The 11,173-nt window shown below is 34.5% G+C and overlaps 1 pseudogene; it reads right to left on the bottom strand.

Moving 5' to 3' along the window:
• Nucleotides 1-931: 931 nt before the first annotated feature.
• On the bottom strand, nt 932-9,454 carry LOC102001383 (annotated as a pseudogene).
• Between the last annotated feature and the right edge of the window lie 1,719 nt (nt 9,455-11,173).

Below are 11,173 nucleotides of genomic sequence, written 5' to 3'. Positions count from 1 at the left end.
CCTTTAGTTCCTGTCTGATTGTCCCACCTCTACTTCATGCCTGGCCAATCAGCATTTATTTAAATCATGATTGACAGAATACAGACAATTCTCCCATACCATAGTAGACTATGACTGACTAAAACAACAATATAGGTGATTCTTTTTGATAATGCTGTGTTGTATTGATTTGAGAATGTTGAATGATGCACACATAACGTTTTTACAGTTCTTGTGGATTAGAATTTTATAAAACATTGGGTAGTGAATATATTTATATCAGAACAATATTCCCTATTTATATTGTGTATTTACTGAGAAATAACACAAGAAAATATTTAAAACCACAGTCAACAATACTAAAATGAAACTACTTAAGCTATTTTTAATCTCTCTCTCTCTCTCTCTCTCTCTCTCTCTCTCTCTCTCTCTGTGTGTGTGTGTGTGTGTGTGTGTGTGTGTGTGTGTGTGTGTGTAGGGTGCAGAGTCCAGAAGAGAGTGTCATGTCCTCTAAAGCTAGAATTACAGGCGATTGTGAATATCAAACATTAAGTGCTAAGAACCAAATTTGGGTCCTCTAAAGTTTTACTGAAACATAGCCATGGCCACTAGTAATAATACATAGAGTTGTGACTGGCTAGCTGGACAACAAATTCTAAAATTAGGTAAGACTTTAAGGCTTTTAACAATAACTAGAAAACCTTCTTGGTTAAAATGAGACAGAACACTTTTTAATGACATCCACTTTATTTCATAATACTTTATTAAGAAGGAACCTATGATACTACTTCTACACAAACAATGATGACAAAGTATCAAGAGGAACACATCAGATATCATATGCAGACAGTAACTTACATTATCTATTATATAATCAATCTGTAATACTTAAGCAAAATTTAGTCTTTATTAAACAGTCATTTTTGCATACGCTGCACTTCCCTAAACTTTTCTATGCCTTTATTACTTATTTGACTTCAAGCAGTTCTTCCTAAGTAGCTTTATCTGCCAGGCCCATCTCCTGTGCCTTCCTAAAATCATCCAAAACTTGATCATGTTCCTTTAATTCTTGCACTCTTTGCACTTTGCAGTATAGTGCTTTGATATTTGATGGATCCATTTCAGGAGCCTCCAAACAACTGTCAAATGTTCCCTGCCAGTTTGACATCTTCAATTTACAAACACCAATACTCAGTAAACTGTATAAGGATATGGGTCGCAGTCTGAATTTATCTCTTGTCTCAGCAAAAGCCTTTGAATTATCCACATACCTTAATAATTTTGCATGTCTTTAATACCCATCCTCCAGTCTGAGATTTTTAAAAAAATGTATTTTAAACTTTTTAAGTATTCAGTTTTTATTAAAATCTTGTCTGCATCTTTTAAATCTATATCTGTTTCATCTAGTCTTAGTATTCTCATTTTTCAACTATTCACATACTGAATTAACAAATTGGCAGGGTTTTCATCATTCATGTCGACATTTTCAAGCATCCTTGGCTCACCTGATCCTTTAAGTGCTTGAACAAATACCTTTTTTCACACCCATGTGAAGAGTTGGAGCTATTGTGATAAGGAACTGAGGACCACATGGATTGAAACCTGTATTTGCTTGCTCAGCAAACCTTCCCAGTTGTGCTTTTGATGAAAATTTTCATCATCAAAAGTTTTACAATAAATACTTTTTCCTCCAGTCCCATTCTGAGGTGAGAAGTTCCAACCATGAATCATAAATTTCTTAATAAACTAGGTGGAAAGGACATCCTTTTAAATGGCTTCCCAGCTATGGATCCAGTGCCTTTCTCTCCTGTACACAATGAACAATTTTTTTTCCCTGCTGTTTCAGGAACAGTATTTGCAAATAATTCTAAAACAATTTGACCAACCTCCTCCCAGCTGACATCCATGTCAAAGAAGATCTGTAGCTTATTGAAGTTGGAGGGCTTGGCAGGTGGGATGAGAGGGACATCTCCACTATGAGCCAGGACCTAAGTACCTAATGAGTGAGGGGGTGGGACTCAAACCCTACTGCTAATTTGTTTCTAAAGGAACATGATTACAACTAACAAGGAAAGTGATTATTAAAGATGCCTTAAAAATAGTAAAGGAAAAAAATTAAATACTGTCCTTCTCAAAGAATTGCTATAGTTCCTAAACTACTCTTAATATTTTAAACTCAAAATTCATTGGTAACAGAAAAGTGGACATGTGATGTAGATGCTTCAGCCTACTTTATAACAATCAATGCAACTGTCTGCTTTAAAAAAGAAAATAAATATTTGTATTGGGTTGATTCTGATATGCTCATTGAAAGGAACAGTACCTCACTGAGTCTATTAAAAGAGAAAAACCCACTCATGTGATGTTTCTCAGATTCTAGCATGCAACTAAAATGTAAGAGGCCTAAGTACTCATTAAATGACACTGGATCTCCCTCTCCAACCTCTTATCTCTCTAGATACCAAGGTTTATTGAATTTTTGTTTTTATTTTCCTTTCTTGTCACTGAACAGCAAAAACAGTTGTTTGCACTGGAAATATGCTAATTAATGCGCTGTTACTCTAATAAAGCACCATGACCAAAACAACTTGTGGAAAAAATGAAGTTCCAAAGATGCAAGTGTCCATCATGACAAGGAAGTATGAATGCAAACAACAAGCTTGGTTGCAGAATCAGCAAGCCAAGAGGTGACATATTCAATGACAAGCGTAATGCGGACAACAATCTGGATCAGTTAGATCTATGTAATCTAAAATACGCCCTCTGTGATACTTCTTTTTACTAAGCGGCACACTAAACTTCCCAAACACTACCACTTATGGAGAACCAAGCTAAATTTTCGATATTACAGTGTACAGTTTTCTTTCAAAACTGAACATTACTCTCCCTTAACCCATAGGCCCATGGCCATTTCAAAATAAAAAAAATCATTTTCCTCATTTTTGAATGTTCCCAAAGTCTTAGTCTTAACACTTTAAAAGTTTTAGAGTCTCTTCTGAGACTCAAGGCAATCTTTTAAGTGTAATGCTTCTGCAAAATCAAAAAGCAAATCTCATACTTACAGCATCTAATGGCACAGGGTATACATTACCATTTCAAAGGAATGAGACCATAGTGGAAAAAATACTGAACCAAAGCAAGACTGAAACCCAGCAGATCAAACTCTAAATCCTGAAGGTCCATGTCCAGTGTCTGGGAGTAACTTTTAAAGGACTTAGAAGGTCCAACTCCTTAGTTTGCTGCCTGCAGCAGAATATCTCTGTCGAGCTGATTCCACACCCTCTATGTGACTCTACCTAGTAGATATATCAGAATACTTTACCAGTATCACCAACATCTTTTGGTTGTCATGAAATTCAGAGTTCTCTTTCCCACGTCTTTTGCTGGTCTCTTAGGGCATCTGGCCTTTTCGGGGCCTTCAATACATACTCCACGGGCAAGTGCTTCCTGTCCTCAACAGCAATTGAAAATGGCAGAGAAAGAATACACGAGCCCTTTCACAATGGTACCTTCCATCCCCTAAATCCAGTACCATGCAGATAGCATTGCCAATTTCATTTGCCAGTGTGGGATGGCTGCTGCCCCCTTGAATCACATTAATAGAAGCATTTTGTTTGTGGTTGTTTTCTCGGAGCATAAAATTGCTTAGGAATTTTCTTTTTACAAGTGGGAAGTTTAGCTAGGTGGAACCTTGTCCTCTGGGCAATCTTTTTGTCCCAGTGCAGAGGCAGTTGCTCCTTAATGACTCAAATCTTCTCTTGAAGCATATGCCATGGCTCTAACATCAAATGTCTTACAGCTCCTTTTTTTTTCTCAATATATTTTTGTATGTCTTTCTGCCTGTTTTCTTACTATCTATGTAGACATTAATATGCATTATCCATAACAAATCAACACTGTAGTAGATTCATATTTCCTCCACCAAAAATTAGCCCCTTATATTTTAATTTAGCCTCTGGCAAGTTCTTTGGACAAAGGAAGAAAGCAGCAATATTCTTTCCCAAACCATTACAAGAATAGTCTCTAGCCCTATAACTGCTACAAAAGTTCTTACTTTCCTCTGAAACCTCTTGAGTGGGGCTTCTGACAACTGCTTTGCTCTCAGCACTAGTGTCTTAGGTTACTAGCATGGTGGTCCTTTAAACTCTGCTTAGAGCTTTCAGGTTCTTATCTAGTCCAAAGTTTCAAAGTCCTCCATGTTCCTCCCCAAAACAGCATTGCCAAGTTTTCATACCAAAAGGTTGCTCTCTGATACCAACTTCTGTATGAATTACTACTTTTCTTTTGTAATAATAATACATCCTGAACAAAGAAGAATTTGTTTGGACTGAGTTTTCTAGAGAATAAGAGCCTATCCTGGAAGTGAGGAACAGCAGCACCCTGCACGCATTGGGGTAGGAGCAGGCAGCTGTGATATCAGACCTTCAAACACAAAAAGGAAGCATCGGTAACTAACCCAAAGTGGAATGAGGCTATGCCTTCTCGAAACCTGTTCCCCATGATGTAACTTCCCCAAACACTGCCACTAACTAGGTACCGAGTGTTCATACATGAGCCTATGGGAGACATTTCTCAATCAAACCCCCACGGAAAGACACTATTGATTTCATCTCCTAAGCTGGCATCGCCTCACTCATTTTTATTTCTAGTTCCCAGTGGTCTAAATGATGCATTCGTTCTGTGCCAACTAGACTTTTCCATTAAAAGCAGAATCCTATTTACTTCGGTTGAGTTTTCTTATGTCAAATGTGTTCTGAAAGAGGATGTTGTGGTACTATGGAATGGTACAGGATTTCAAAGAGTTCCTGAGCACCCAGTTAAGCAAACACAGTAGAATTAGCCAAAGTATGGAATAGTCTTGTGATAGCCAAGTATTTATCTGCAGTGAGCCAGCAAAGGCAAGAATAATTCAGAGCATTCAAACAAGTGGCAGAAGGAAAGAAAGTGAAACATGAAAATGAAAAAAATGAAAAGCCAAGGGAAAAAATTAGCATGCAACTTCTCATCTGCATATATCAATGGGGATATATCAACATAGCAAATGGCATTAGTGTTATCATAACACATAGTTATACTGACCAAAACAGCTGATATTATCATTCAAAAACAATGTCAGTTGATCACAAATTTTCACGATACCATAGATAGATTATATTATTGTCTGACAAAAAAAGTAAAAGAAAAAAATGATTTTGTTATATTAAATTTCAAATTATAAATGAAAGAGACTAAATAACAAAAACCTAAAATATATGTTTTAGATGCAGATCTCAAAACAGTGTCAGGATAGCATCCTTTGCATAATATCATAACTTCCGTTTCCCTGTGGACTTCTAGCTGCAAGTAGACTCTGGTTTTCTTATCTTTATTTCCTATAGAAGAAAAAGCTAGCTAATCTTTCTGAGCAATTAGGTGTACAGAAAAGTATCAGATTCCTCCTGCCAGGAAATTTATCTTCACAGGTTATCTCGTTGCTTTAAAGTCTATCATGAAACATAAGAATTAGCAAGCTCACTAGGTTGCCTTTGAGGATACATAAATGTAATGGCCCGACAATTGGATAAGCTGTGAAAAAAAAACCAGATTGGCCTTATAACAATTAGCCTGGGTAAAGCAAAGAGGGGTGTAATCTGTGAAGCCTGGCTAAGGAGCATCACATTCATTTTCTCACTGAAGATCTGCCAGCCTTAATGTGAGAGATATCCTAAGGTATTAGTCCAATTATTCTACAGCACTGATCCTCAGTCCAATTATTCCAGAGCCCTGGATCCCCCAAAACTCTATGCATCCCAAGTATCTCCGGGGCTTACAAAACAGCTTACAGAGAGCCACCTTGGATATTCAGATTCTAACAAGCTCCCAAGTGGTGCAAATACTGCTGACTTGCCCCTATATTTGGAAGAGGTATGAAGCAAAGATGTGATCGGGTTCAAATCTTAAAATATGTGATTTTCACTACTCATACTATATGCTGTATTTTTATACATGCACAGAACTATATAGAAACTAGTAGAATGACCATAATAATAAACTGTGGAATACGGATATTCTTTCAGAGCAGAAATCAATTGCAAAGTACATTGTAATAATGTGGAGAGTGTTAATTCTCTATTCTTTTAGAAGGTAGAGTTGATATATAGAAATACGAATTTATACAAAGTATGATTCTTTACAAATTATAATGCAAATCACATTTGAAAACATCAGCTTCTTGGTACCACTCTCACATATTAAATATGTTGATCACCTCTAGGCTGCAGAATTTCTTTGATTTGCAATCAAGTGGGTCCTGTGTAGAAAGTTACCTGAATGTACTGTGGTGCATATAGTTCCCAAATAACACTGTGTATAAAAAAGATACATGTTAACTGTTAGTTTTGCTAGAAGGAATGTGGACAATAAATAGGTTGCCCAAAGTTTTAATTTTGGCAGGCAACTGATTTAAAATAGAAATTGCACTTGTATGACTTTGATGACTCATCACGGGACCTTCCAATACAAAGGAAGGGGCAGGAGAAATGGTTCAGCGGTTAAGAGTTTTTAATGTTCTTGACGAAGAACTGAATTTAGTTTGCAGTGTTTGTTTGAGAGAGATCACAGTCCCTTGTAACTCTAAATCCAAGAGATTTGACATTCTCGTCTGATTTCCTCAGTCACCTGCAATCATTCTCTCTGTCTCTGTCTCTCTCACACACACACTTTTTCTCTCTCACACACATGTTTTAAATATTACATATACAAAGGAAAACAACACTCAACATGTCCAATGATGTAAATAAAATCAATAAAAAAACGTGCTATTCTTTAGTTATTGGTACTTTTATCAGTATCAATGTTTTGCTGCAGTGTATGGGAATTTAAGATACAAATCATCTCTTCCAAAATTGAATTGATAACCAGCAAAGCAGAAATATTGAAAATTGTATAGAATCTATGTATTTCTTCCTTTGTACTAAACTATTCACACACTTTCCTCGTATTGCAAAACATGAAAAACCGTATACACACATATGTTTATATATGCATAAGTACTAAACACAGCAGAGCAGCTTCAAATAGGAACATTTTAACAATTTTTTTCCTCTTACACAATTTTATTTTCATTTTAAGCTATAAAACAAATGTGACACAATGCCAGTAGAAATTACTTAAATTCATATCACTTACAACATATTGTGATTTCAAAATGATTGGGAAACTTTCAGCTTCTACAAAACTATATTCATAATTTAATATTGGTCATCATATAAAGTGTGTAGAAATATAAACTTTTTATTTTATCATGACACATTATATTTCACAGAAAATTGATTGCCTTTCTTGGCCACTTGATCTCTCAATCCTTAGGAAACGTGTTGCTCTATAACTCCATCATAATTAAATGTTCTCTTTATTTTTATTTTGGCGTCTTCAGTTTTAATTTCACACACCTTCTCCAGTGCAATGGGATCTCTGTGAATGCACCCCACATGATCATGAAGAACAGACAGCGCCCACTCTCCCCACAGATAGGAATGGATCCCAAAGCACCACTGAACAATGATGAAATTCTTAAATCCCGTGAGCTCCTTCTGGGAGACTAATTGGGAAAAGAAGGGGGGAAAGAAAACAACAACAAAAGATCTGTTATCCAGCCAGCATTTTTATATTATAAATATTTTTGCAATTGGACTTCTATAGTCCATTAAAAAGAAGTCATTAAGATTATTCTCATTTGTTTGTACAACAGAAAGTCACAAAGGCAAAGCTTCTATCGGCCTTGTTAAGTGAGTACCCCTTCTTCAATTGATACTTTCTGTATGAAGTTAACATTGTAAATCACCATAGGTTAAAAACAAAGGAAACATGGTTACCACATTCAAAAAATTATGTTTGTTTCACCATCAGTCAACAAACATGGCTTATATATTATGCTAGGTAAAATTCCGTGCTCCACACCCCTAAGTAGGCAAATGATACGCTTTAATCAGTTTTGTTTTGAAAGACCTTAGATACCCTTTTAAATTAGCATAATGAGCAAATGATTTCTTATATCTCTTTCTTGTTTCTTGGACTATTTCATTAAACTGATTGCATTTATTTTGCTGAAAAGGAAGCTTCCATCCATTCTAATCTGATATACTGTCATAAAGTTTAGCAATGAGAGCAGAAAGTCAGTTAAACACGTCTAGGGTTGGAACTTTACAATCTAAATCTTGTTGTGAGACTTAAGAAGTTTCCTTTCCAAGCAGTGCAGTGAGTCTCTATAAAAACTCTATGAAATGAAATGTGAGTTTATCAGTCCTCTGGACTTCCTGTTTATGTGAATCCCTTAGTTGATCTATTTCTGTACAAGTGTAACTTTGTTACTTCCTGACCTTGACGGGATGGAATAAATTAAACACTTTTCCTAAAATAAAGACACAGTTTTGTTATAGACACCAACCTCAGGAGGACTGAATCTGAACCTGTTCAATCTATAGCAACGCTGCTTTAAATGCTTTTAATTTTGACCTCAAGGTTGACTATCTATGAATTTGAATAAAGTCCCATGTGAATTAACTATAGTAAATACTAGAAAAATGTGTATAATATGCAAGAACGTCACTTGATATTTATACTTTGGCAATAATATTATTTATGATTAATTTTGCATATCTAACCATCTATGGTAATTCATAGTAACTTTTACACTCATATTAATAAGGAAAAATTGTCTCTTTACTAACTCCGGAAATATGGCCTAATTCAGTTTCTTCTATTGTAATGCAGATAGACATTGAACCCAGTGAGACTGAAATCATGACAATTTATTCTCTTGATTTCTTGGGTTAAAGTATTAATAACTAACCTACAGGCTATAGCAAGAACCTAAAATAACAAGGCATCACTGCAAACAATATTTAATTTATTCTTAAACTAAATTCAAATAAAATGTTTCTCAAAAAGTAACAGAATGTGTTTGTATATCCCTGAAGTTGACACTTAAATGAATATTAAGCTGTGGATGCTTAGTATCTATATAACGTTGGTGTAACAATGAAACCCACTCTAATCTTAGATAAGATGTAGTAGAAAATACATTTCATATATTTTTATAGTTTTCCTTACAACAATAATAGTTTATATCTTAATTAAATAATAATTTCCCTTAGGGATTGAAAATAGAAAAGTTTCCATGTTCATGAAACTTCAGGTTTTACAGTCAGTTCAGCCTAATTACATTTAAGTTTAGAACATGATATTTAATGATTTGGGGGAATCTCTAGATGGAAAACTGTGATCCCTAACTTCCGGGAGCTGATAGTCTTAGGAAACATTAGAAATTCTTCACTCTGGTGATGATGAGCAAGAGGTCGTGCTTTAAAGGCTAGTCACCTGAGACACAGAAGTCTTTGTTGTAGTCCAAATTCAGAAAGTCCTTGTGGAAAGGGTCTTCACTGTGAACACAGTAAGGCTTCCAGAAACTGTTTTCTGTTTGATCAGACACAGACATGACAACATACTCTCCCACTTTGAGGCTGTGTTCAGGTACCTTGTTTTACATTGTTCGGTCATTGTCCCTTGCAACAGAGATTTGCAAAACTGAAAATTTTGTTGAAACAGCAAAGTGAAATGTGCCAGTTTTATAAGTTGGTTTGTTGTGCTTTTAATTTCTTCCTGACATTAGAGTTCAATCATGTGTTTTGAAAATTTTTATATGAAAAAAATATCTAGGACCTACCTACATATATGTCACTGCAGAGTTTTGGTCATATGTCGAAGAGAAATCTCAGGATTGATTTACAAACTTAGCCTCCATTTTCTCACAGGATGTCAACTGTATTTTGACAGATGACATGCGGTAAATCTAGTATTTTAAGGGAAGCTTCTTTAAAGGAAGGAAGTTTCATGGCAAAAATGTTACAAAGATATTTGTGTCATTTTAATGCAGATAGGAGGACTAAGGTAGCAAGACATGGCGTGACTTGTGAAGGAGCCTTAACCAACAAACTATTGCAATTTTTAGAAGAATTTATCTGTCAGTCATCTACTTTTATATTTATATAAAATATAAAAAAATCAGAAAAAATGTATAACAGAATGCTACAATATTAAAAAATTGTGTAATTTGCATTAAAATATTAAAACTTAAAGATAGGTCTACCAACTTTAAGATAAGAACATGTGAAAAATCACTTAATAGATTTTTAGACTTCTTCTAATATTTAACCTGTGATATTCTATTACATATATTATTTGTCTTAATACCAAATAGATTTTAAGATGATTTGAAAATATTATTTTTTCATTATTTTATATTTCTGTGTGTTCAGGCTTCCGTCATATATGACAACCGAAAAATATATCCAAAAAAATCAATTCTAGAAGTATATGGAAGGATCCAAGAATCTTTTTTAATGAATAGTAAGAATTTGTAAAGTATATACTATCTAACTATTAAATTAATATAGAAAAGTAACTTTCTTTTATAAATTATACAACACTTATGGAAACATGTATAATATAATTCTATTTCTAGTAATTAAATAAAATATTTTTACATTTATTATTTGTAATTCTCAATTAAAGATGTTTTCAACCTCACAGTCAGAAAAAATATATAATGGGAAGAGTTGGAATTCTAAAACACTCAAATTATACATATATATGTATATATATATGTATAATATGTATATATATTAGAGAAAGAAAGACAGAGAGAAATTGTTATTGTAGGATTTGTGAAGAATCTGATAGTTAACATTAAATTTTATCAGAAAAAATGGCAAATAATATTGAGACATTTCAATAATGTGACTGTATTCATCTGTACATTGATGGGGAGAAAACAAATGCAGAAAGAAAAGGAAAACATTAAAAATGCAAGTAGGACATGATAGAAACCTGGGACAAATGAATATCAGTAAGAAAGAAGTCTTTTATTTAAAGGGCTTTATGAGGTAGTATCTGGAAGACAAAGTATGCATGTCTGCCCATAAAAGGGGTCCAGGCTCCCATGAGTAAACTTGCAAAACAAAAATGGAGTCTATGTTACCTTATTGTCAATTTGACACAAGTTAGAATTAGTTGGGGAAAGTTACTCTCAATTAAGACTATGCCTTTACAATATGTGCCTATAGGCAAGTCTATAGGGAATTTTCTTAATTAGTAATTGATGGAGGAGGTCCCAGAATACTGTAGATAGTGCCATTCTTGGGCATATGGCTCTAGG

Source organism: Microtus ochrogaster, linkage group LG4 (genome assembly GCF_000317375.1).
Source record: "Microtus ochrogaster isolate Prairie Vole_2 linkage group LG4, MicOch1.0, whole genome shotgun sequence".
NCBI lineage: Eukaryota > Metazoa > Chordata > Mammalia > Rodentia > Cricetidae > Microtus > Microtus ochrogaster.
Note: the sequence above shows the minus strand (reverse complement) of the source record. Positions and strands in the feature narration are given on the sequence as shown.